The sequence below is a fragment of the Ptiloglossa arizonensis genome, chromosome 10, assembly GCF_051014685.1.
Source record: "Ptiloglossa arizonensis isolate GNS036 chromosome 10, iyPtiAriz1_principal, whole genome shotgun sequence".
In the NCBI taxonomy this organism is placed as follows: domain Eukaryota; kingdom Metazoa; phylum Arthropoda; class Insecta; order Hymenoptera; family Colletidae; genus Ptiloglossa; species Ptiloglossa arizonensis.
In genome coordinates, this window is record NC_135057.1 from 9,052,119 (window position 1) to 9,080,061 (window position 27,943).

At 45.3% G+C, this 27,943-nt stretch overlaps 1 protein-coding gene and 1 long non-coding RNA gene across 6 annotated transcripts in view; one reads left to right on the forward strand and one right to left on the reverse strand.

Moving 5' to 3' along the window:
• Positions 1 to 27,943, reverse strand: part of LOC143152091 (uncharacterized) — a 246,441-nt gene that overhangs the window by 152,785 nt on the left and 65,713 nt on the right. The window lies entirely within an intron of this gene.
• Dpr12 (defective proboscis extension response 12) overlaps positions 1,300 to 27,943 on the forward strand; it is a 95,701-nt gene continuing 69,057 nt past the window's right edge. The window contains exons 1-2 of one of the 5 annotated variants that reach the window (XM_076321771.1): positions 1,300 to 1,416; positions 1,990 to 2,851. The gene's annotated coding sequence lies outside the window, so the exon portion shown is untranslated. Of the gene's footprint in view, positions 1,899 to 1,989; positions 2,852 to 8,793; positions 9,172 to 27,943 lie in introns of those variants that run through there. The other 4 variants (XM_076321772.1, XM_076321773.1, XM_076321774.1 and 1 more) reach the window with 4 other exon arrangements.

Genomic DNA, 27,943 nt, shown 5'->3' on the forward strand with positions numbered 1-27,943 from the left:
CTGGGAAATCCGCGGGCTTGTTGCGTTTCGTTGGAGCGGTGATTAAAAACCGTTCGCGTTGGTAACTCGATGGTGACGACCGTCTCCAATTGGACCTCGTGTACCAACGGTACTGTTGGTCTAAGAACCATTGGGCTCGTAGTTTTTTTTCATTTATTACGAATCATGTTTATCGAGTCCCTTAGTTTTCGTCGAGAGCCATCCCTCGTTCGCGAAACGAATCTACACAAGAGAATAGATTTTTCAAATTTTTTCTCCCTGCGCGATTTTTTCATTCCCTCCCCCGCGTTATAGTTATCCATCGCCTTTGGGTGATCCACGTCGAACACCGCGTTAAGAAGGGTTCCACGTCAGTCAGAACGTGTTCGGCGATTCGTGGACGAAAGATTTTCAATCGAAACGACATTCCGTCCACCTCGAACGCGTACCGTACGGTCTGCAGGTGTGGACATCGGCTACGAGTAAAACGGTCGCTCCTCTCTCCTTCAACCTCATTGTTCCGTTCCATTCCCTCCCGCAGCCGCCCCTTTGCTTCCTCCCTTACCACCACCATGACGGTTCTCTCGTTCCGTTCGCCGCCTGGCCGTCTACGCTTCTCTCTTTCTCTCATCGAAAGTGGACACATGCTTGGCCCTAGTCACCGTCCCTACGAATTCCAGGGATCAATGCGTCGGTGCACCAAAACGCCTGCGCCACCCCCTTGGACCCCACCACACCCACACCGCTTAGCCGAGCAGCAGCAGCAGCGGCAGCAGCAGCAGCATCAGCAGCAGCAGCAGCGGAGCAGCAGTGGAGCACCAACGGCAAGCGACAACGACGACGACGACGAGGACGACGACGACGACGACGGTGGTGGCCGTAGCGGCGTCGTCGTCGTCGGTGGTGGTGGTGGCGCGTATAAAACCCCACCAAGACAACCGTGACGCACACCGTCGTTCCGCGCGAATCCCGTAGTACGTAAACCCCCTCGGCGCACATTGGTGTCGGAGCGCTGGTGCGTGCCGGCTGGTGGTGCCGCCGGTGTTCCTGGTCGTGTGCCGAGAATCCGTTTCTCCTCCGAACGTAGGAGGCGAAATCTTTCGTCTATCCCCACCACTCGCTCCCGTACCCAACTCCGCTTCCCCCACCACTCGCGCAACGGGAGTACACCCAACGGACTGCGCCCCTCGCTCTCCCCACTCCGACGATCGGTCGCTCCTACGTTGCTCGGGACGGGTGGTGGGGGGTAACCGCGCGCGGCCGAGACAGAAAGAGAGAGGGAGAGCTCCTCCCCTCCCTTCGACGTGCGCGGCGCCCGACCCTCGGAAATTCTGAAAGCGGTTCGCGCCTGTGCAGCTCGCGGGGGTGGCAAGGGACCGAAAATCGAGGTGAAAGGAAACGTCCGCGGATCCGGCCTAAGGGTCTCTCCTAGGGCTGGTGCGTATCGGTTCCAGCGAATTTTTCGCCCCGTGCGTGCGTAACGACCGCGAACCGCGTACGCGATAATCTCTCTCGCACTACCGATAATCACGCTCGCTACCGTACACACAACCACCGCGATCGGCTGCCCGCGTACCACCGTTCGTCCGTGCCCTGTTCTTCGTCTTCGTCTTCGTCGTTTTCGACGACGTCGTCGTCGTCGTACTCGTCGTTGTCGTCGTTGTCGTCGTTGTCGTCGTGGTCGTACTCGTCGATCGTCGTGCACGCGTAAACACGCACACGACCAACGCACACGCGTCGCGTCACGTCGCGCGGGTTACATTTCTTTTTTTTTTCTTTTTTTCTTTTTTTGTTTCTCGTATCCGTGGGTGTGTGTGGGTGTGTAGGTGGGTGCGTGCGCGCGTGTCTGTGTCGAGTGTGCACAGTGGACGGGTATCCTCGCGAATCGGCCCCCGACGGATTTACAACACGAATCGGGGGTTATATATACATATATACATAGATATATACATACATACACATATATATATATATGTGTGTGTATATATATATACATATATGTATATATAGATATATATCAGTTCGTCCACCGTTCGCGAGCAGCGTGACACCGTCCGTTCGACCCCTCGAGCGAGAAACTCCGTGGTGCGGGCTTGAAGCTTCGTCTCGGCGAACAACACCGGGGGATAGAGGACGTACAGTCGCATCGAGACCTCCGATACCCCGACGACGACACGGCGGACTCGTTCGATCGCGGCCGGTGGTGGTGGTTTCTTCCTCGCGTGACACACTTTTGTCGCGAGAGAAACTCTCTCGCTCTCTCCCTCTCTGTTTCTCTCTCCGTCTGTTTGCTGGCCCGCGAGAGGAGGGAACGTCTTGGCGGACTTGTTCGCGCGAACACCGCGCGAAATAATAACTGTACGTCCAGTGGTTGGTACACCGAGTGATTTCGTCGCAAGTGAGAGTTCCCCGTAAGTGCGACGTAACGCGAGTGCACCGTCGCGTTTGTGATCAGTGATCGTCGCCCGAGAGTTGTTCGGTGTCTCTGGACCGGAGCGAAGATAGGTAACCTCGTTCCGTGGGAGCGGAGAGAGGATTCTATATCTCTTCTTTCGGGTCGGCCGTGATTGCTAGCCGGAACCCGCGCCACCTCCGCGCCAACCGGGGTGGATTCTCGTACGAAAAAGGCCAGGTGGATCCCGAGTCGCGTAGTAATAACGGGGGTATCATGTATCCCCGATTGCGACCCTCCTACGAGGGTTGAATCGCCGATCGTTCGTCGTTTCGCAAGTGTACGCGTCGTAACGCGGCTGCTGTGTGTGATTGTGCGCTGGAACTAGACCGAAGTCGTCACCTCGAGGACCACCGATTTCGCCACGAGACGAACTGGTCCCGACGAGGACTAACCGTGTACCACATCCCCGCGTTGAAAGTGAGTCTCACGTTCCGTAATGTTTCACCGTACGAATGGCGCGTCACCGACCCTCCCTGTCGTTTCTAATTCGTTTTTCGATGTCTCGTTTCGCGACCCAAGCGTAGATTCCACGTTTCGCGTTCTCCTCGTCCATGAAACGTCGCGTCGGATCACCGTGTACCATCGTATCGGCTCGATGGTGGTTTCGTGGACATCTCTCGACGTCCACCGTTCGCGAATTGAACGTTTTCCAACCCTCGTTGAAAACGAACACACCGGCGCGAACGATGTTCCAGCGATGTCGGGTTAATGGCATTTTAGAGTAAGACGACGAGATCCAATTTATCCGTTTCGCGTCGCTTTGTCGCGACGAAAATCCCGAAGCTAGATAAGCCGTGTTGACCGACCTACAACGAATTCGATCAACAAAGCGAAACCTTAGCTCGCGCGAGCCCTGTGCGTTGCTGGACGATAATGCGTTTATCTGCACGGCTGGCCGATACTTTCGAGGCTTCGACAATCGCGACTATGTTTCTTTTTTTTTCTCTCTCTCTGTTCGCGCAATTATCCAGGAAGTTTTCAATCGTAAACGCAAATGCCGCGGCAACGTGATCCGCGAAGCGCCAATTAGACGCGAAATATGAGATGTCGTATTACCGCGTACGTAGGAGAAGACGTACAATAATAACGAACGGAACGCAACGCTCGTGTCTTCGGCTGGGAATAATATACCGCGAGAGAAGCTGCTGGAAGAGTAATGAAATTCGTTCGAGGAACGACAGTCGTGGTTGCTGGTTTTTTTTTTCTTTTTTTTTTTTTCTTTTGGTCGTTCGTTTCGAAGAAAAGTTTCAGAGCAAAGTTCAACGACGCATCGCTCGATGGCTGCTGTCGTCGAGTTGCGACGAGATTTCGTCCCGCTTTAATAGCTCGTCGCGCAGCGAAAAGTAACCATGACGATTGCGTTTAATCGCGACTCGACGAAAGAAAGAGTTACGTTTCGAAAACGATCGCACGCAAGAGTATCGACCGCGTATCTCTCTACGACGAAAACTCGTCGACGCGATTCTGAGAAATGAAATTGATATCCAAGCCGGTCGATTATCATTTGGGAAGTTTCACGCGTGACAAACGTCGCGAAATTGCTCGCTCGAGACCGAAGAAACGTTCTTTCTCAACGAACCGCTACCTCCAGTTCCGAGATACTTTGAATTCGATACGCGGAGAGAAACGTACGCTAACTACGTATCATTTTCTAAATGCAAATCCCGCGGAAACGTCGCGTACGCGCGTTCGCGATTCAACCTCGCCAGACGTCCAGCGTTCATCGAATTTGTCGCCACGTTGACTCTCGTCGTCGAGGTTATTCAACAATTCGTTATTTATGCAAACCCCGTTGGATATTCAGCAGATCGGACGAAAAAGTATTCCGGTGGAACACAATGCCACGCATCGAGAAGATTTATGTATCGTTTCGGGAGCGTTTCGTGCCTCCAGGAACACGTATCCGTCTATACGTTCGTTTAACCCTTTGCACTCGAGGCTTCTTTGCTACCAGAAACTAGCACCTCGAGAAAATCCTCCAAGTCGTAAAATTCATCTAGAATGGAACATTTTTTATATACTTCGCGTACATGCGTTTACACTCTACAAGAACGTAATATTTTAATTCCAATTTGAATTCCAAACCACCAAGTTTTCCCGGATCGGACATAAAGTACGCTGAATCAAGTGGCGACTGAGAATCTCCTCTCGAGTCCAAAGGGTTAATTCGATCCCCTGTCGTTCGTTACACGAAAATTGAATTCTTTTTTCCTATTTTTTCATCCACGGTTCGCGACGCGTGTCCATCTGTCGCTTCGAAGGCAACCGTCTAACCGAGTTACGGCCCTTAAAATCTCGAACGACCGATACGAACGAGCGGGCTCCCTCTCGTAAGAATTTCCGTAAAGGTAAACACACGACGAAACCCGAGCTTTAATAAAACTAACGCTCCGCGACCCGAAAACTCGACGCGGTGCTCGTTTTGCCAAACTCGTCGGAATTCACCGTACACCCGGGATTTATTTTTCGACGCAAAACCAATATCTTCGAACCGATTGCACAACGCGCGAAACTCCCTCTACGCGGAAAAAGGTTCCGATCGCTGTGATTTCGCCTACGAAAACAATGGAAACGTGATTGACGCGAAAGATTTTTTTCTTCCATAAGCGAGAAACGATCAACGACAAGGTTTCATTGACACTCTTCGCAACGAACTATCGATCTATATTTTCGTCATCGATCGAAAAATATACTCAAGTATACTTTCCAATCGTGTATCCTTCTTACAATTCACGCAAACGTATTTACATTCGACCCACGTTCCCCTCAACGTTACCAAATTGTTCCTTTGTATCGGTAATCGTTTTCAAAGGATCACGGAATCGCACGATGGAAATGTAAATCGTTCCAGTTCCTCCCCAGCGATTTTTCATTCCCCCCGAGTTCGAGTCCCGATGTAATTTTTCCGCCCCGTAGGGAAAATCTGTATCGTCCATAGATTTCCCTGCGAGTCGACGCGGCGGTCGACGCGCGAGGCGAAAAAGTTTCGACGAGCGGGCGAGCGAGCCAAAGGGAGGGAAAAAAAAAGAGTGTCCGGTGGTAACGCTGTGCAACAATAAACAGAATACAATGGTTTCAATCGTATCGCGCATCAGCCGCGTTAAAGCCGCGCTATTTTCGTTCCGAGCACCCTTCGAGCAGCTTGGATGGAACGCGGAAAGATCGGAGAGAAAAAAAAAGAAGAAGAAGAGAAAGGAACGGCGGAGGGAGGAAGAAAAAAAGAAGGAAAATAATACCCGGGGATGCAGAGGGAGGGAGGGAGGGGGTGAGGGCATGAAAAAAGAAATCCGCGACCGATCGATAGGGCACTTAACCTGTTTAGCGCGATTAATCGCATTGCGGAAAATGAATCTGTAACAACCCTTGTTCGAGCGAATCGGCTGAAAACGCGCGGTCATCGGGCACCGCCGCCTCCGCCTCTGCCTCCGCCTCTGCCTCCGCCGCTAGGTAATTTCGACGGCTCGGGATGGAAGTTTGTGTTTAATTTCGTGGAGCGTAACGGCCGTTTCACGCGCATAAAATAAACGGCCGGTCAATATTTTCGTTTCATATTTAATCGAACTCCGCGCGTACTCTTTCCTACCCCTGCTCGTCACTGAGTGGGGTAGAGAGGAGGTTGTACAAGGTAACATACAAGGTAACAAGGTAATTCGTAACGCGCGAGCGATGATCGAATTTTCGACTCGGTTGCAGGGACGATTACAAAAGAGACTTCTTTGCAGCGGGTTCGAGACTCAAGGCCGCCGTGTCGCCATAAATTCACACCCCTACGAGTGAGTAAGCCCTTCTTCTCTCGGCGCGCGACGTGCCATTGATCACGGTGGATAGGTAACACGCGTGGCCGAGGGTTCGAGGCGGCTTCGACGCGGTTACGTTAATTCTACGAGGCGTCCCAGTTTTCCGCAAGTTGGCTCGCGTTACCCCTCCGGCCGGGCAATGGCTGTCGAGGAAATTACGGACTGTGCCGGTGTGTTGACAAGCACCGATCCTCTCGCTCTTTGTACGACGTTCCACCCTTTTATTTTTTTTTTTTTCTCTCACACGCGCCGCGTACCTCTCCGACACTTATATTTTTCCCATATACACGTACACACAGACACCGTGTGTCGTTAGTCTTCGAGCATCTCCCTCTACCACGAGACGCCATCGGATTGAAAGCAAATCGGATATTTATTAATACGCGATAAACGTGTAGGGCCTTGGAGGTCTTAATTGTACGTTGGCGAACCCCAGAGAACTCCTGTCGAAACAAATTCCATGGGTTTCCACCCCACGGTATGGATAACACACGGGACTCTTGTACGCGTAATCGAGGGGATGGTGTTCACTGCTGGATGCTACGTAAGGGATTAAGAACTTATGACACTCCACAACCCCGCTTTGCCGGCCCTGTCGTAGTAAACATTTTCTCTCGCTGGATTATCGAAATGAAAGTAAATTAAACTCACTGTCTGCGTTGGATTTCTACCTCGACTATCGGAGTGTGCGTGTGTATGTGGGTATGTGTGCGTTGTTGTTGGCACTTTGGAATACGAAAACGAACGAACGAACCCCTACGCGGAATACGCGAACTCGGCGAACTTATTTCGTTCCCGTAATACACTACTGCATATCGAACTCGACGTCGGAGTTCGATACCCCTCGCAGAGACCACGCGAAAACGTATTTCCAAATTTTTAGGGTTCGATTAACGCGTCTCTCCCGGTTTCGATATCTTGGATTCTTATTTCTGAGTTTGTTTACCCTTTGACGATGTACCGGATCGAACTCTACGTAGAGTTTCTTATTTCTGTCGTATAGAGCGTTCGAAAACGTACTTGCAAACGTTAAGGAAGAAGAAAGGGTTTATCTCGAGTCTTCGAGTTGCAATGTCTTGGATTTTTGTTTGGATGCGACAAACTGGTCAAAAAAATACTGTTAAAGAGCACCGAACAAATTTTATTTATATACTTTTCTCAGAGGGATGTCTAGTATCTCTGTAGATCCAGTGACTTATTGCTTATTTCGAGTATTAATGATTTCGTGGACAGTAATCGAGAAACAATAGTTTCGCGCGGGTTAGTTTTTCGAAAATGGAACAAACATTCGTGAAATATAGAAAATCTATGGTACACAGTGAACCGGTCGATGCATTTGCGAATTGAAGACTGTTCCCCGAAAGTAAAGAAAACATATGGGACCCGAGGGTGAGTACGTTATTCTCCGAGGGAACGTTCCAAAATGCGTGGTAAAGTGAACAACAGACACGTCGAACAAGCGTTGTAGAGGACGTTAGCATTTAACTGGGGTAAACATCTTGCGAAAAGGAACCGAGTGATTTACGAAAATATTCCCTAGAAAAAGCGTTGAAAAGCATTCAACCGTTTGAATCTGAAACGTGACTAATAAATCCACCGATGAACCTTCGTAACGAACAACCAAGTATACGTCAAGACGTATTAAATGCAACGTGTAAGCGATGGAACCGAGTTCTCGATTTAACTCGTAACTGTAAAATATCGTACGGCCTGAATAATCAACCATGCAGCTCTGATTTTCAATAATTTACAACCGTGCATCGTTGATCATCGACATAGTGTCACCGACAATGCATCAAAAATGAAACGAACGAACCGAAAGTAGAAACGACGAGGAAAGATTCTCATCTGCGATTCGAAACTTTGTAAACAAATACCGATGTAACCGTCACGGTACACACCGACAACGTACAGAACGGCGTAAATCATTTGCAATTACGAAGCCGTGGGAACAACCCGGGGAATGTAAAATATTAAAGAGGTCGAAGAAAGCAAACAAACCTAAACAAGCGGCCCGGTGCTCCGTGCAAGCGTTCTCCTCCGACGTTTCTGCTAATTCGGTGAACAGAAATTACTATTATAGAAACGGTTGGGATACCTACCGTGAAATTGAAATTGTCGACGGTCGCCTATTATTTTAACGGATAACGAACGAGAACGCGGGACGGTGCATTCCGTGTAAGTGAAAAAATGCATCCGCGATCACAACAACGACACGGGCGAAACTTTTCAACGGGAACGAGGAGGCAAAGGAGGCGAGGCTCGCTTGGTATTTCGAAGGGTCGATGAAAAAAAAAAAAAAAGGTCCTCTCCCCCTCCCAACGACAACAACAACAACAACAACAACAACAACAACAACAAGATAAATCGGCTTGTTAAAAAGTACTGGAGGGAAATTCTGCAGCAAGTGAACTTTAAACGTATTATTAGCCGGCTGGCCCGAATATCGCGCTGAAAAGTTGTGCAAATAACAATGAAGTGGATCGCGACGGTGTATCGGTGTGCGTGACGTGCTCGCGCGCGCACGCGCGTATCTTCTATAATTAATGATTTTTTTTTTAATACTCCGCCGTCGGTGGATCGCTACGAGTTCTCCTCTTAACGATATCTGAGCATTTCGCGGGGACATTGTGTGTGCGTGTGTGTTTTTTTTTTTCTCTTCTTTTCCGTCTTATCTTATCCAAACGAATCGGAGCACGTGCAGCTTCACAAGGAGCGTATTAAACGTTATTAAAATAAACGTAATCGGCGACGAACGACGCGTCGCGGCTCCGACGCTTATTCATTTATTTCTTTTTATTCGACGGCTTTATTCGCGGTAACGAGGTGGAAAAAAAATTGTATACGTGTACACCAGCGGCGACACACGGTAGCGGAGACAACGAGATGAAAAGTGCGAGGTACCACCGAGAATTAGTGTTTTGCAACCTGACCCTGGCGGTAAGATTTAATTTAAAAATACGCGCCGGTCGATAAAACCGGCACCGCGCGGAAAAAGATGAGAAGAATTAAGTGTCGGATGGAACGCGGAACTAATGCTCGAGAAATGTGTAAAACTTTAAGGAACGTGCGACCGTTACGGGAAATGTGTACACTGGAACGGAGTGCAGACGAATTTTTTTTTTTTTTGAGAGAGAACCTGACGATTAAAGTATTCTCGGTATGCGGGGACAGGTCCAGTGGAAGTAAATTAAACGAGTACATAGAAGCCACTGGGACAAGTAGCTTGCAAACAAAGCCGAGGAAACGAATACACTATATTCGTTTCTGCGAGAACGTTGGAACAACGGGCCAATGCGATCGAATTTACGAGATCGGTGAAAGAACGGAGAAATCTGGGATACGATACAAGCCTCTTCGAAAAATGGTGAAATATACGCGAAATAAAAAAGATATCGGATGATCCGATAAGGATTTGCAAAGGCACGAAATGTTTCGGTTCACGGAGAAACGTCTTACTTGTCGATACTCTCTTTCGGTAAAAAGAAATTATAATCACGTTGTCCAAGCTGGAAACTTTCCTATTGATTTCCGTGTCATTTTTTCCTGCCGTATCCTTTCGACGGAGGAACATAATTCTTTCGTTAGCTACCAACGGAGAACTTTTCGACGAAGAATGAGCCGTGGATATTAACCAGACGTACACTGATATTCTTTCCGCGAGAAAAACAAACGGTTACTCCCATCCGATGAAATCGAAAGAATTATAATCAGGCGGTAGAACTCGAAAACTTTTCCCGTGATTCTCGCCTGTCGTGTACTCACTATATACCAGAAGAACACGATTACTTTGTTGCGCTAGCAGCGATGATACACGAAACAGTGGAAATCCCTTTCGTAGTGGGGTAATTATCGTTCTTTCCGAAGAATCTTCTCCTCGCAGAAATAATACCAGTGCGATTAATCACCGACGAAAGAATACACAAAGTGTCATTTCGCATCGATCGAGAGAGAATTTCTTTTTTTTTTTTCCTCCAGTTAAATTTTCCCGATAGAGAAAAACGTGTCCGATTTCGCGATATTTTTTACCAGCGCGTACGCAAATAGCAAACAGATATCAACCGGGCATAAACAGTCCGGTTGATCCGGAGCGGAACGCGGTGGCAACGAACTTTACCCTGAATCGTTTAATGATATTCCCAGGCCATTACAGGCAATCATTGCAAGAGTCGAGCGTGAAATTTACAAGGTCTCATTACGAGGACTCGGCCGAACGTAGAGAGAGCGGAGACCGCTAATAATCGAATTAACTCCCGGTCCGTTTTAAATTACCTAATACGGGACGCGTTCGAGGATCGGCTGGCACACTCGTGGCGCGGATTTTCGAACGAGGAGAGTTCCGTGGACCGGGTAGGTGGTAACTCCGCGGTATTGTTTTCCACGGGTAACGTCAATGGAGAACGCGGGAAACGGGTACGAAATTATATGCGCGTGCCTCGTTTAATATGCGCCCGCGATAAAGAAGTTACCGTGAATTAAGCCGCGGAGTGCACTCTAAATAACTTTCGAGCCACGGAGGCTTGTTACGCGCCGGGGTTAAATAAACGCGGCGTGCATCGCCACCGAGCCGAGTCGCGCCGCCCGGTGCAGCGCGGTGCATCGGCACCGAGCCGAGTCGCGCCGCGCGGTGCAGCGCGGTGCAACGCCGCTCGTTCGAGCGTTAACTTCGACGCAGCTGGAAGGTATTGTTACGTCGTTAACAAGAAAATACGTTACGTAGGTCGCGTCACTCGAGACGGCTCGCCGGACACGTTACTTGCACAGCTCTGTCAACTTGCACGTCTCCGCGATGACCTACAAGAACGAGGACACGGTCCTATCGATACGAATTTTCCGTGAGTTTCGATTGTCTCGCGAGAACGAGATTCATCTTGGAACGAGCACCGACGTACACGCGGTGATTTGTTTTTTTTTTTTTTTTACAGATTTTACAGGTACTTTTCGACGCGTAAAGGAGTTTGGGGAAAAGTTTCCGAATTATTTTCACGCATAGAAAAATGCGTTGAAGATTCAATCGTTTTCGAAACGCGATTAACCCCGAAGCGAGTAAACGCGTAGCGAACATTTTCGAAACTATTACTTTTGCGATGGAAAACTACTTTTTACGACGTAATCACGTTCTCGGTATTAAAAACGAATTTTCCGTCGGAAAGACAAACACTTTCAAGGAAATTTTATATCCAAGTATTATATTCTCAACGCCCGATTCAATTTTGAGGAAAATCGATCCACGGGTAACGGTCGCTCTTTCAATTTCCAGATAAAAATGTTACAATGTGCATTTTCGTCTCTGCCTTAATAATAAAGGAATCGAGTGAAATCTTAAACGTTTATATTTTCGTGACCATTATTCTATTAACAACGAAGAATAATAAAGTACGGAACGGATCGGGATCAACCGATAGACACACTTTCAATTTTTAAAATAGCATCCGTTCGATATTCCGTTCTACATTTTTTCGTTTCGGCGAGCGAGAAACGTTATTAAGAAAACGGATTGTAAATAGTCGACTGTATTATTGAAATTCAGGAAGCTCGCTTTCAGCGATCGAATTTAGAACTTCTTCCTTTCTTAACTTTCATCGAAGAACGTCCATGGATAGATAAGTATCCGATTATTCTCAATCGTCCAGTGTTACGAATTTCTCGTTATAGGAAATCGGTCGTCGTCGAGTTGATCTTTAATTTACCAAAAATCGAAGATTTCTCGCGTCGATTTTCACCGAACGCAATATCAGCGATTCGTATCGTTATTATTATTCGATTCCTGAAACTTGTTTCCGTTTTCGACCGATTCAACAGTTTCATCGAATTTAACGCAAAATTGAATCGCGCGCCGGCGAACGATATTTCTTTGCATTTGTGCCGTGACTCGATTCTCAATCACTACAACGCGAGATATGTAATAACAGCGATAGCTCCGCAAACAACAAACCTATATCTGTATCCACTCCCGACACCGTTGAGTGCACGTTGAATCGGTTCAACGTGTTTCAAGTGTTGCGAATTAACGCGAGAAAAGAATCGATTCGACGTTACATTGAAGACGGTCTGGTGTACCAACGATTCCTTATCACCTGTCGAGGGCAAAGTTTGTACAAGGATAACGTCAACAAACCTCGATCGATCGGATCGTTCATCCACGCTTCGTTTATACCGTATGCACGGTTGCGTATCGTCTCGAGTGTATTTTAGAATCTGGTCTAATCTAGGATTACGTCGAATGATCTCGCGAGTCGAACGGCTAGCTGCGTTCGGTCGAACGAGCACTCGTTCTGCTTTAAACTCGTGTTTGCATTCCTCCAGTGGTTTGTTTGTTTCCTTTCTCTCGCGTCTGATTCACAGACTCGAGTGAAAATGTCCTTATTAGCTCCGTTTATCGAAAGATCGGTTATCCGACGACAATAATAGAAACGATGTCTCGCTTGTGCGCGAAAAAGGAAAGAAAAAAGAAGAAAGAAAGAAAAAAAAAAAAAAAAAAAAAGGAAGGTCTGGCTTGGAATCTTTTCGGCCTGGTTTCTGGAACGAAGATCTGGGTAACGCGATTCGAAGTTTGCACGCGAAGCTCTTGATTCGGCGCGGTTGGTTTCTCGCGTCGTAATCTGCCGATTAGTAGCTCCGAAACGGTTAAATGTGTTATACCTGGAAAGGCTCGTGAATGCACGCACGAGCGGAACACAAACGCGGTACACGTTTCTTTCGTGGCAGCCTCGTCGAGTGGTTAATCGATTTCTATCATTCGTACCTCCACGAGGCGCGATTCAGCGACCAAATAGACCGGACGCGACGTCCATAAGTAGATCCCGAGTCGCGTGCTCGGAAAAGTTTCATCCACGAATAAACCCGTCGCTACGAAAGTGACGGAAATCGAGCCCGGAATACCGAAATACTCGTCTCTACCTGTACCGGTGGCTCTATTTAAATACAAAAATCGTTTCGCGACGAGACGACTGCTACATCTACCGAACCACTATGGCGTACCCTCTCCGTATACCGCGATACCTATATTTCCGTACGTGACCCACAAGTTCGTCCACGGGGAAACGTTTCAGGAAAAATTCGACGGTCCGCGCATCGACGTACGATATCGTGAATTTACGACGCGTCGATCGTCCATTGAAGACGAAGGAACCAACGTGCCAGACCGATCGAACAGGATTCAGAAACTTTTTACCAAACGAATCAACTTTTAGCTCCTCGATTCCTCGTACGATCGTCGATTCATCAATTTTTCCCTACGAAACGTTACTCGAAAGATAGTACGCGCGTGTCCCGTGTCGGTTACGTGTCGTAAAACCGTGTCCATGAATGGGTACCGATCGCGATCTTATCCAGGAGAATCACTTTCCCTCGTCGGAACTAGTCGGTCGTTCTCCAGGGCGAATTCTAACGAAACTCGTCCACGGTTTATCCCAGACACGTTCACGCGTGTCGAGGAAACGGTCGCGAGAATAACGTAGGGCGCGAGAATAACGTAGGGCGCGGCGTGCACGGTCTGCGTGATACCATTAACCGAGAATTTCACGATACGCGCTTCATTGCACTAATCCAATTTAATTAGAACGGCTGGATAATAAGCCTGTAACGACACACTTTGCTCATTAATAACGATCAGACCCCGACCACGGCGCTCTCCTCCGCGAGTCATCCGACGTTTTATCGTTCATCGTTCGTCTTCCTTATCGCACATATATATACATATATCTAACGGTGTGACGTATACTCCCGGATTACGTAATCCGCGCGGATCTTTACTCTCTTTTCCGCCCGGATTTTTATGCCCGTACGGTGGCTGCTCGTATAACCGCGGAATTTCAGCGTTTGCGCGAAAATTGCGAGCGACACGGGCGATAGGTAATACGGGGAAGATGAACGCCACCGAGTGAAAATATAATGTAGCCTTAATATGGCTCGTTCGGTACGGTATCCCGTTCAGACGTTGCACGGTTGTTTCGTGCGACACGTACCTAACGAAATCGAAACCCTGCCGGTCTTCGCGATGTAAAATGTGTCACGCGGTGGTCAAAGCTGACAGCTACGGAAGAGTAGAGCCCGGTTTTAAAGTGAACCGAACCCAATGAATTAAACCGTCTCCGCGTGCCCGCTCGAAATTATTTCCTCGTTGAATACGTTCGCCGCAAATCCGGCCCTCAGTCGTCCCGAGTTTCTCGACGATTCGTTTTACGAGAAATAAAATTTCTTAATAACGAATACGGCCAGACATCGGTCCGATTTACTCCGCTCGGAAGTCTTCGAGAGAAATATTTTCGAAAGCTTAAACCGTGCTTTGCTTCGTTCCTTTACCCGAAAAGGATGAGAGGACAGTTGCGCGTTTAATCGAAATGTTATTCCACGAATTGAATATTTTTCAATTATTACTGTTTGTCAATTATTACCATCGCGCGACGTTTACGTCGCTCGGTGGTCAAAGCTGACGATTCGAAAAGGTCCGGCCGGGTTTTCAAGTAAACCAAACACGATGCATAAATCAGTCACCGGTCGCCGTTTAAATTATTACGTGGCGCTGAATGAATGTATTGTACGCAAATCCGCAACGGTTCCAAGTGGTTCGCGATAACTGTAACGAGAAATAACATTTTCTTAATTAAACGCGCCTAATTTTACGTAGAAAGGTACACTTGACTTTTTTGAACTTTTGCTTCTCAAAAATTGGGACCTTTTATCCCAGGAGAGAGGTTGCTCGTTTTTTTTTCATTCTTGTCTACTTTTAGACAAAAACGCTCCTACGTGTTGAGAAAGAAAAGATACGACGAACAGAGGGAAAGACACAATGTTATCTTCTTTGTTTAAAACTCGACCAGGAGACCGATTTTCGCGTCATACTTCTCCGACTGTATCCAGTTCTAAGAATCGGTACTCAAATTAGAGATAATCGACCGCACTTTTATAGTCGAGACATCGGTTACGCGTTAATTTGAAAAATGATTCAACGATTATTTTTAAACGTGCATTTCACACCGATGGTCCATTACGTCCATGGCGCAACGTTTGCGTAAATCGATGGTCAAAGCTGACAGTTCGAAAAGGTCGAGCTCGGTTTTAAAGTAAATCGAACCGCGATTCATAAACCAGCTGCGAGCCTAGTCGAAATTATTTGCTCACTGAATACGTTTCCCGCGAATACGAGCGCAATGGCTCCAAACGGTTGGCGATCACTTTTACGAGAAATGAAATTTCTTAACAAAACCCGGTAAACTCGTTGTTCGAACGTACTTTTAAAGTCTTCGAGAGCAATTTTTCCAAAATCTGTCCCGTTTCTCGTACCACGCTCGAGCAAAACGAACACGAAATCAGCGCAAGTACATATCGCGGGGAGAATATTAAAAAAAATTTATTCCTCGAGTGGTCGCGCGACGTATATACGACAAAATTGAAACGAAGAGGTCTTTGCGTCCGTCCCCGATGTAAAATGTGTTAGACGATGGTCAAAGCTGACAACTCGGAAAGGTCAAGCCGGGTTTTAAAGTGAACCGAACGCGATGCATAAACCGGCTGCGAAGCTAGTCTGAATTATTCGCTCACTGAATACGTTTCCCGTAAATCCGGCCACGCTCGCTCCAAGTAGTTGGCAATAACTTTTACTCGAAATAAAATTTCTTAATAAAACACTGCAATTCTGTTCCGGCTCCGTGTACGCTTCAAGTCTTCGAACGAAATTTTCGAAAGTTGTATCTTTCAGCTTACAAGTCAACCTTCTTAACGCGTTCAAGCGTCGTATCCGTCATCGATGATCGATGATAGATTTTCTATTCGGTTTGCGTCGATCGTCCCTAAGCAATAGTATCTTAACATTGAAATTATTCAAAATGAAACATTCAGCTGAATGTTAGTATTTTTATCAACACTCCGTACACGGTACCAGAGTGACGATGGATTTTCTATTGGGTTTGCCTCGACCGTCCCCAAGAAATGGTATCTTAACATTGAGATTACTCAAAATGAAACATTCAGCTGGATGTTAGTATTCTTATCAACCCTCCGTACAGAGTGAAGATGGATTTTCTGTTCTGTTTGCGTCGATCGTCCCCAAGAAATGGTATCTTAACATTGAAATTACTCAAAATGAAACATTCAGCTGGATGTTAGTATTCTTATCAACCCTCCGTACAGAGTGAAGATGGATTTTCTGTTCTGTTTGCGTCGATCGTCCCCAAGAAATGGTATCTTAACATTGAAATTATTCAAAATGAAACATTCAGCTGGATGTTAGTATTTTTATCAACCCTTCGTACACGGTGCCAGAGTGACTTCGTCTCGAGAGCGATAACGCGAACAATGAAGGAACAACGTACGTTGGTCGCGAGTGTAATCAAACGACGATTTAGTTGGCACCACGTTACCATAAATCTGCAACGAAAATCGTAAAAACAAAAGACCCACGCGACCGTGAATACGCATTAATGAAATATCGGTGCGAGTTAGAAACGATTCCGCCACAGAATACCGAATTGCGGTGCTGGGAGGGCTAACATTAATAAATACGATTCGGTACGATAATTTAACGGTCTCGTTAATGGAGTTGGTCGAAATGAACTTTTTAGAATACCGAAACTTTCTCGATGCAAATTCTACCGTCTTTTCAAATAATTTTCCATCGTCTTGGTAACATTTCTCGGAAAATCTCAAACCTTTTCTTTTTTTCTCTGCGTTATTGCAACGTTTCGGAGCAACGTTTCTCGCTGAAAAATAATTGAAAGAACGATACATCGAACCGTTCTGCTCGATTCTCGACCGTTACAAGTCAATCGTCCCTGTCGCGTTACGAACGAATCTTGTTCGGCGAATGTTCGTTGTTCGAGGCGTTGTAAATTTTCAACGTTCGGTGGGACGAACAACGGGCGTAATTTTCGGCTGAAAAACGAGGGAAGTTCGAGGCGGGTGAACGCTAATAAGTCACGTTTCGAGCCTCGGCTGCGAAATACGCGCGAAAGAGGCGCAGTCGATTTCTCTTCGGTGCATAATGCCTGGCATTTTAATTTAATGAGTAGTAATTACCGTCCGTTCGTGCACGTACTCACGCACCGAACGAGCGTGAACACGAATGCACGAACGAGTCGTCCTTTGTGCAATAAGCACCGTGCGGTATCGGTTTTGAATTTGTGTTCTATGATAACCAACGCGAATAATGGCCCACCACGATTTCATGCGGTAACGATTGATGATGGTATTATAATTTTAATACGAAACGAGCCGAAAATTCACGTCGCCGTACTCGTTCGAACCCCCGCCGCCACCGTCAGGAATCTCGTATTTCATGGCGGCGCACAGCTGGCTTCTTTCTCTCGGCGCGAGATTGAAATTGCTCGACACCGGCGATTTTCCTTGCATCGGGGATCAACCGACCGTGAACGCCACCGGACCCAATCGTATTTTGCTCGACCGCCTCACTTCGAGCCTGACTTACATTTTATTCTTCCAAGTTGAAGAGCTTCGGGTCACTCGGACACCGAGCTACGAATTTTCGAGGGTTTTTTTTTTTCACCCTTTCTCGTTGCGCGCAGATCGTTGTACAAGTCTTTCGAGGTATTTTGCAAAGCGAGAATTGGTCCCAAATTGTGTCTACTTCCGCAGAACCAATTATTCAATGAGCGATACCTTGTGGTGTCTCACAATATTGCGATAATATAATTGCAATCGAATACTTACTAAATCATAAAGGAGTACAATGAATCTAACGTCTAATATTCAAATATACGTCAATGGTGTCATAGTTCCTACAATGGAGAAATCTGTGGAGTTTGTAGCATTCGATGTCCTTAGTAATTTCTCGCAATTTATAATTTTGCGTGATTTTTGATCGCGAAGAAGTGTCCATTTGAAATGGATGGTTATCGATATATCGATACTCGTTTTCTGCATTTTTAACAAATCGATCGACCGAATTCGTCCAGTACAATAATTCTAGAACCTTTTCACCGTTATCGTACTCGGTGAATATTCAAAACACGATTTCGAACGAAAGAATCTTATTCTTTATTTTCAATTTGTTCTTCCACGTAGTGTCACTCCCTCCTCGGTTGCAACATCAACGTTAAGACACCCTGTACAATCGTTATCGTCCTTTCGTAGCAAAAGACCAGTTCGACGAGCATAGTTCGTCGTTGCGCACTAACTTAAAGAAGTTACAACGAGTCTGCATCGTCGTACAAGGAGTTGAGTCTTAATTTCGAGGAGGATCGTTATTTAAACAGCGAAATGATCTCGCGCAACAACGTGACGGCAGCACCGGGGCTTGTTTACTTGTTCAAGGAGCTCACTCCAAACATTCCCTCTAACGTGTAACTTTCAAAGGTTGTAAGAGCCGCCTCGTTACAGTACCTCGGAGAGGTGTATAAATCGGGAAAGTGGATGCCGCGCGAATTGTCTGAAGAATATCTCGACCGAAGGGTTGATATATAATCTTCCCCTCTGTCTGGAGACATTTTCGGACCGGATTGCGACCAGAGACGGAACACGAACGTTGTATCGTAACAGTAAGCGCGAAAGACAGCGACCAAATCCTGAGAGAGTCCTCGAACGTCGTGCAACTGAACCTCGTTCGAAATCAAACGTGATTCTACCGAGTGTTCAACGAGAAACGGGTGGAATTATACAGTTTGGGTTTGCTACCGACAGATCGTTACAACAGATTCGTTGTGAATCATTCGACCGATTGAAATCGGTATTTGAAACGACTCGATCAGCTTCGTTCGGTCACGTTCTCGGCTACGTGTGCTCGTACGTTGTCCCGAGTGGAAGACTCTCGCGAACGAGCGAGTACAATTCGGTCCGCATCGTGGATATTGCGTTTAGAAACTGCAACGTTCTCTCGGAAGTTCGCGAAATTATTTCAACGGAAACACGCAGGTCGACCACGCTGAAAGTCACTGCAATTTCTATTTGTTTCGACGAAAGAAACAAATCGCGAATAACGCACGGATCGAATTGAAATTAACGCAAAATATAGGAAAAAGAATTCCCCTTGTTTGCAAAGTGGCCAGATAGTTCGTCGAACACCGAGTAATAGACGAATTGGCGAAACTTCGATTTAATTTTCCAGCTTTCGTGCAACTGTAACAACGACTACGTTAACATCGTAGCTGAACCTGTAATTGTAAATTTAATTATCACGATTGTAACTTTACATCGTTCTGGTACAAGTTTCCGTATCAAGAGTGTCCAACGTTCCAATTGATTCCACGAACACACCCGAACGTATTCGATTCGAAATTTTCTACCAACCCTACGCGATTCTACGAACAAGAACCATATAAATCAATCGGATACGCGCGTCTCGAGCATTGTTCGTTGCGCCTTTTGTAATTTACACGAAAGTGAATCGAATTCCTGAAGCGAGATCCGGGGAGAAAAAAGACGGGTAGACGACGAGGAACCTGGGAAAAACGAAATCGCGATATCGATAACGAAGGAAAAACCGGTCGGGTTTCTTCTTCGCGACGAAGAAGGTTATCGCGGTCCCGCGATCAACCACGATTTCTAAAACCGTTCTTAGCGCGGAAAAGGCAACGAGAGAGATGACAGGACTGGTATCGCGCGAGTAACCAAATAAATAAAGATCCCAAGGTCGCGCGAAAGAAGAAAAAGAAAAAAAAACACTCGAACCAGGAGATAGTTTCTTTGTTCCGAATAAACCGCGGGACGAGTGGCCCGCTCGTAGTCGGGAGACAGGGTGAAAATACGCAACAAAGGGGTTGATGTTTCTGCTCGCGATTCGTCAGAGGTCAAGCGAAAGAAGACGGCCGCGACGGTGAAGGTGGAGCTTAGCCGCTTCTTCGCAGCCATTCCGGAACTTTATTTCCCCGAGGATCGCTCCACCGGAGTTTATCGCTCGGGGTAACGCTGTTCTCCGGGTTTTATACCGCACCCCTCTCCACCGACCCCTACGAACCACCCACTCTCACCTTTTCCTCTTTATTCCCTTATTTCTGCCGTCTGCATTCATTCCTCCCCATGCGTCGCGTCGTCCACTATTCGTTTCTCCCGAGCCAGCTTCTCACCTGTCTAACCACCCTCGTCGTGCTTACCAACGATTCCGCGAGCAATCAGGATTTCGGTATATCCAACTGCTCGTTGGGGCTTCTTCGATTTCCATGATCGATGTCGGTTGAACGTCTATGGTATCCGCGCGTGATCAACAATCCTCTCGTTGTACTTCGCGCGATTGCACGATCTCGAGTCGTCTCGCGAGCTTTTTTTCTAATACTTTCGCCGCTCAGAGGAACGAGAACGTGGAACGCGAAACGTGTTCATTTCTCTTGTGACTCGCGTCGATTCTATCGGGTTGTTCGGTAAGTTTATTTTACCGTTTTCCAAAATTGAGAGTATATCGTTTAAGAGAAAGTTTGTACCCTCTAACGTAATCGTGTTTCATTTTCACCAGAAAAAAAAACGAAATTACTTTCCGAACAACCTAATATTTATCATGATTAATGCGATACTGTTGCTCGATAATTGGATTCAGATCATTTTTGAAACATAATACGCACCGACAAAAATTACAAACTAAACAGTAGTATCTTTACCTATTTTTTTAAATCAGAACCTTAGAAAGAACACACTACACTCTTTAACGAATTTCTTTTAAATTTAAATAACAATTTCGTTCATTTTATCGCAAAGGGCAGACCACTGAAACTTTCTCTCGCTCTTTCATTTCATTCTGCACTTACAGTAGTAAGTTTTACCTTTTCTTATTTTCTGTTCGATCAGCGCAAAGTACAGAATGAATACCATAACAAAATTCGATTCGTCAGTATGCTCCACGGATTACGTTCCACGCTAGAACCGAGACGAAAGGGTTAAACGCGAAACACTTTCGAGGAAGTTACCTCGACGATGTCTGGACATCGCAAACTTCACTCAGACATTCGTTACACCGATTTCCCGCGGCATTGGCCGTAATTACGCGAAATTAAGGGCCCTTATATATATCGAGCGCCGCGGTGCTAATTTATCGACGTTGCATGAAATTCATGCCGTGGCATCGCTAGGCGTGAATTGTTCGCATAACAAGCTGCCGGAACGAAACCGCGCCGACTCGCGCTGCGGGCGAAAATCGAGGAAATTAAAGACGTCACCGAAATTGGAATCGTTTGTGAACGATACGCATAGGGTGGCTCGCGAATCGCGCAGCGAACGATACACATTCTTTTTTTTTTTTTTTACTCGATTCTCGCGTGGAAATCTTGGGATAGAAACACGGATCGAATAGAAATTAGCGCAAAAAATACGAGAAAGAATTCCCGTTGTTTGGAAAGTGGCCCGATATCGATGATCGTCGAACATCGGGCAATAGACGAACCCATTCGCGAAACCTCGATTTAATTTTACACTACGCTTGAACGCGGAGGGAATGGGACATTTTTTGGCAGAAATAACAAAAACTATCCGAGACTCGTAAATGAGATGCAGTTCTGTGATTCAAGCTTCTCGTTGATCTCGATTTGGAAATTGAAAAAAGGAAAGCTGAATTACAAACGAGAAACTACCGGAGAGTGTGTGTTTAGATAGGTAAGAATTCGAAGCGAAGGGTAATTATTCGGGAAATAAAATAATACGGTAAAATACGAGAGTATACGGACGATGTGTGCATTGATAGATAAGGCGTTGTTTTATTAAAATATAACATTTTCGTTTTAGTAAATTCTCGAATTGCGCCCGAATGTGTGTTTTGTTCTCGATGAAAGAAATCTCGAGGATACGTTTTAGATCTCGGAAAAATGATATTCGATCGATGAATTTTCTTTTTCGCGGAATTATTTCTGCATATAATCCACGCACGGTTTATAAACCGTTGTTACGTAGCGACACAAATTCATTTCGATAAATACTTCGTTCGGTTAAATATTTATTTTACCAAATGGATTCTCTCCGTTCTCGCCCGCACCGTGTATAATAAAATAGGCCTAAAATATATCAATCGAGGCACAGAATTCAACGCCAATTTCACTTGTCGATCAAAATAATTATTATAATACGTGTACAACAATAATTCAATGGGTCAGCATCGATAATCAATAATATCTATACGGCTGGACGAATGAAGCGGGTACTGCGTGTCAATGCACCGATGCGCGATGCAGTAGCATGCAGCGTTGTATAGTTGCATGCTCGATGCATGCCTAGCCTCGATATATCGCGAACAAATCACGGAATTCGCAGTTACAGACGTATTTGATCGTGCCAGAATTAGAAAACGTCGATAATTGGACAGAATCTGCTTGCAACGATGTATTTATTTTTAGAGAAACGTTGAAATACTTAAGACGCGGACCAGAGCATACCGCACCGTCGTTAAATACGAAATCAGACGTTATTCGAGTTCCCAACGGCTAATTAACCAAAATGTCTCAGCGTGCGATCGTCTACAATATAAAAAGAAAAATTGGCTGAAAAAGTGTTGCGTTCCTCGCAACACAGACACCACACTCGAATCCTAAATCGAGTAATTCAATTCTCCAACAAATTCACAATTAATTCGAATACCCATAGTGTGCAACCGTTTACCCTTTTTCCATTTAAACGTTGCATACCTCGGAACACCGGACCAAATGCTGCACCATCCTTGAATTCGAAGCCAGACGTGATTCGTGTTTTTCGTACGATCGAAGAAAAATGAAGGAAAAAAGAAAAAAAAGAAAAAAAATGTAGATTTTCTCTACCCCGAGAGGAGTACCATCGCGAGGAGAAGTTCTTTATTCTGGGAACCGTTCGTCTCGTTAAGAGTTTTTCTTTTCGCAAGGGTGAAGTTCGGGCGCGAGTCGAAATACCGGTCCGCTTATGAATTCACCGTGAAAGATAACTTAAAGAGCGAGCCCTTCGCGGAAGAAAGGAAAGAGCAAGGGGGATAAAATATTTAGGGGCGCGGCGTCTTAGGCGCGAGATACGAGATTTAAAGTTTTAGGTGCCACTTTCAGAAGCGGTTGCCCGCCGGCACCCTCTATCTACGAACGCCCGCGATAGGACTACTTCTGGAGTTAGTGATGTTCGTCCACGTTCCTCCTTTCTATATCTGTCCTTCCGTACAAGCTATTCCGTAACGTGCAATACGATAAGATGTCGGAACGGAGTACTCGTACGCGAAACGGGAGGATACGTTCGCAATCGTTCATTATTTCCAGACACTTTCGCCGATCTTGGCCCACGAACTTGGGGTTTGACAATCGAATGGTTTCCAAACGATTTCCACTATGACGTATTAAACGTGAAACGATAACAACGAAACAAATACGAACGAAACAGGTGAAACTGTACCCACCCGTGAAACTCTTTCCAAACGTAAACTCGCTCAGCTCGTTCTTCTCCCGGAACTTTGATCTCGCCTGGCCGCCATTAAGAACATTCCACCAACACACGGATGCAAACGTGCACGCCTCCATTGCCCACTCGATCACCTGGACGCGTACATTTCTCAAATCCCTATTCCCTATACACTTTAACCGCGCTAAACGTTGGGAGAAGTTCTCGATGGTGGACTACTCGGATGGTAGTTGCAACATGGATTTTATTTAACCGTGAAGCATACTCGGGTTCGGTTATGGTACACTGGACCGTTTAAAAATCTCCCGGACACGTGGTACTCGTGTCTCGAACATCGTGATGGAACGTGAGAGCTAAGAAAATTATAGCGGCTTCAATTGCGGTTAAGTAATCGCGGTAGCTGTTATAATAGGTTTAATTACGGAAAAGTTATTTATAGTGGCTGTTATAGTAGCTCTAATTATGGAAAAGTAATTATAGTAGTTATTGTAGTAGCTTTAATTACGGAAAGTAATTATAGTAGCTATAATAGCAGCTTTAATTAGGGAAGAGTAATTATAGCGGCTATTATAGTTGTCTTAATTATGGAAAAAGTATGTATCTTGGGGCCGCGATGGATTGGAAAGGATTTTATCTGTATTAAACTTTAAGACTGTTCTCGATTATTTAACCGTGAAATATTCTTGCGTTCGACTATACAAGTGTGTCTAATTTTGCGATACAACGAGAGAAGCATGGAAATTGATATTTAGGGCATGTATTACAACTTTAATTACAGAAACAATGTATCGTGGGAACGCACAGTGAGAAGGAAAGAAAACCCAAGGAAACCATTACGGTTAATTGGTAAATTCGATTAATTATATGGATCGGAGGATACTCGCGTGATTAGGACGATACGAGCAATCAAATAACCGAATTTGTGAAACGTATAATTCATCAAATTCAATGTTTCCGTCTCTCGTGCACATCCTCTTCGGAAAGAAAAAGATATAAATGGACAATATAACAAATATAAAGAATAATGGGTGTGTAAATACGTAATCGAAACAGGTTCTTATCCTATTGCGTTATTCAACCCGAGAAGGATCTGCACAAGGTCGAGAAATCGAGTCTAATAAATTATTCTTCGGTATTCCCTGAATTCGTTCGTTTCTATCGTTTTTACTACCTCTGGTAACTCTACGAATTACACATTTATTCTCGTAACGACGATCTACGATAAAAGCGTCTCCCAACACTCACGGACCGAGGGGTACACTAAAAGACAATATCTCGAATGGCTATGCAGAAAAGGAAGTCCGTTCTCTCTTGGGCCTACTAGCGAAAACGTCCGCGAAAGCAACCTAGAATACACGTGACTTAAACATGACACCATTTGACGTTAGAACGAAGGATCTATTTCGAGGGACGACACGTCGAACGATCGCGTTCGAGGACGTTTATTCGACGTATCATTTTTCGTTCCCCCCACAATATTTCAGGAATTATAAAACATTCGAACGCTCGAATTTATGGTCCCGATGGACACATGGGTTAGGTGTCCGTGTAAGCAATTTTAGTTATTTGCAAACGTGTCACCCTCACCCGTGGGTGTACCACGACACACCCTTAAAATGTGACCGAGAGTTCTCGCGTACAATTATAAGTTTTCAAGTTTTTGCAAGTTCGCAATATTCGTAAGTTTCGCCGGACGTGTGATACTACACACGGAGCAACTGGAAATTTCTTATAAATATAAAAGTAGGAAACAACGGGGAATTCGTTCGTACTATTTCTTGCCCAAGTTAATACCCTCCACCGCCATTAATTCTCTCGTGAGAGCATAATACTGACGCACCGTATGCACGAGGTGCGATAAAAAAGTTCGTGCAATTTTTGTTTATTCGCGGAACCGTGTATTTGTCCATTGAAATTCGTACAGTACCCCTTTGAAATGGTCCCCTTATATAATACCTTTGGGTCGACGTTTTCTTTTTTCTTTTTCTTTTTTTTTTCATTCGGTCTTTGATACATTTTTTGGAATACACCGTTTCGTATCGTGTTCAACTGGCTCAGTGACTTTCGTTTTGTTCCTCTGACGATCTCCAAACATTGTTCTTTCGCGATTTTTTTTCATTTCCAGAAACTAAAAATAGTCACGGAGAGCCATCGGACGAATACGGTTGTTGTTGTATCGCTACCGTGTTATTTTTGGACAAAAATTCGCGAACAAACAACAACGTACCAACTGGTGCATCATCGCGGTGCAATCTCCGCGAGTTGTCCTTCCACGAATCGAAACACCCGAATAATAGTCCTTATTAACCGTAACAACTGGTAGTAAAAATTCACGGAAAACTATACCCTTGTAATCGAAGTGCACGTTGCGAAGAATTTAAACATTCGATTCGAACATTGTACTTTCTTCGATCGTTGCTCACTTGGGAGCTGCCATTGCGACGATTAGAGATTTATTTCAATGTCACATACGTACACTCGCGTTTAGTTACCTTTTACAGTACGTTCTACGATCGTTAGAAACTTTGTTCAACGTTTCCCCGACAATTTCTTTAGAATGCAATTTTTGTTGCAAAATTCGACAACTTCGAAACGAGTTTCCCTGTCACTCGTTTCGTGCCCAAAATACCATTGAAAATTACCCCAGCGTGAACCATAAGAGATTACAACTTTCACTATTGATTTTTCGATTCTCTTCGAATCGTTCGCAACGCTCGTAAACCATTCGTTTGTATACACCGTGCTCGTCGAAAGCCTTTTCGAATATTTTGAAATCTCCGTGCACGAAATATAGAAATATATTTTCTAGTACGTTACTCGACTCACTGTGGAGTCTAATCTTCGTTAAAAATTCACGCAGAGAGGTGTACAGACATCGCGAAGAATCAATTCTCAATTCGATGTTTGTATCGCGAAGGAGATTCAACGATTGCGCGAATTTTTCGATCTAGTCTCGTGTATCGGGTGGAACGTAATGTCGAGGATCCTGCTTCGAACCTGGACCGAAATCTCGACGATGCTGGAAGCGAAATAAAAGAAATTACAAGTACAGTCGTGGACGACACTTCGACGAACGGTCGTAAGGACGTGGTCGGGTACTCGCGCCTTTAATTACGAGACACTCGTCGCGAGACGCATTATCCTTAAATGCAACGCCAATGGAATCCGAGCCGGTGTTACGTAATACGGGAATCATTATATATGTCTGGCGGAGTAGTGAGACTTGAAACCAAGACGAGAATAAAACTCGACAAAGATAGCCGTCGAGTGGATGAGAGTGGTGCACGAGGAGAGGTGACTCAGACACTTCGGACGAGGAACGTTGAGAAATGGAACGAGTCGCGAAACAGCCAAGTTCCAAACACCTTATGGAATTCCACGAGGCCAGCCAGTAGACGCGATACTTGCGCACCGCCATGGGGAAGATTGCACGAGTTTCGCAAAGCGAGTTCGCGAGGAGACATTGTCGTCGTTAGCGACCGCGAGACAATAAATTCCACCATCCACGGAACGAAATTAAAATGTACTCACGGACAGCTCGAACAATTAACGCTACTCCGATATCAAGGGTTTATATTAATCCGTTGGTAATTTTTCAATCATGTAACGTGACCACGAGAAACGTACAATTTTTCGATTCTTTGCTTCGAGAAATTCGAACAGAATTGTCGTATCGAGCTTATAAATCTTCTCGAAGTTTTCATTGATTGAAGATACTTGCCTACAATTTTTTAATTCTTTGCTCAGAGAAATTCGAACAGAATTGTCGAGCTTGTAAATCTTCTCGAAGTTTTCATTGATTGAAAATACATGCTTACAATTTTTCGATTCTTTACTCCGAGAAATTCAAACAGAATTGTCGTAAAGTTTGTAAATCTTCTCGAAGTTTTCATTGATTGAAGATACTTGCCTACAATTTTTTAATTCTTTGCTCAGAGAAATTCGAACAGAATTGTCGAGCTTGTAAATCTTCTCGAAGTTTTCATTGATTGAAAATACATGCTTACAATTTTTCAATTCTTTACTCCGAGAAATTCAAACAGAATTGTCGTAAAGTTTGTAAATCTTCTCGAAGTTTTCGTCAATTGAAGATACTTGCCTACAATATTTCGATTCTTTACTCCGAGAAATTCGAACAGAATTGTCATCGAGCTTGTAAATCTCCTCGAAGTTTTCGTCAATTGAGGATACTTGGTTTTCAAAAGATCGTCAAAATAAATTTTGAAAAACCCCAACGAGGTACAGAAAAGAGCGATTAAAATATAAGGACAAAGAGAGTGGAATGAGCGCGTAAGTGGAATTGGGTCGTCCGTTGTCAGACACACATTTTTCAACCGATGTAACACGCGTCGCGCGTAAGTTTAATCATTATTTCACTGGTAACAAGTGTACGTATATTTTTCAAGCTCTTCGATAAATGAAATAACACAAG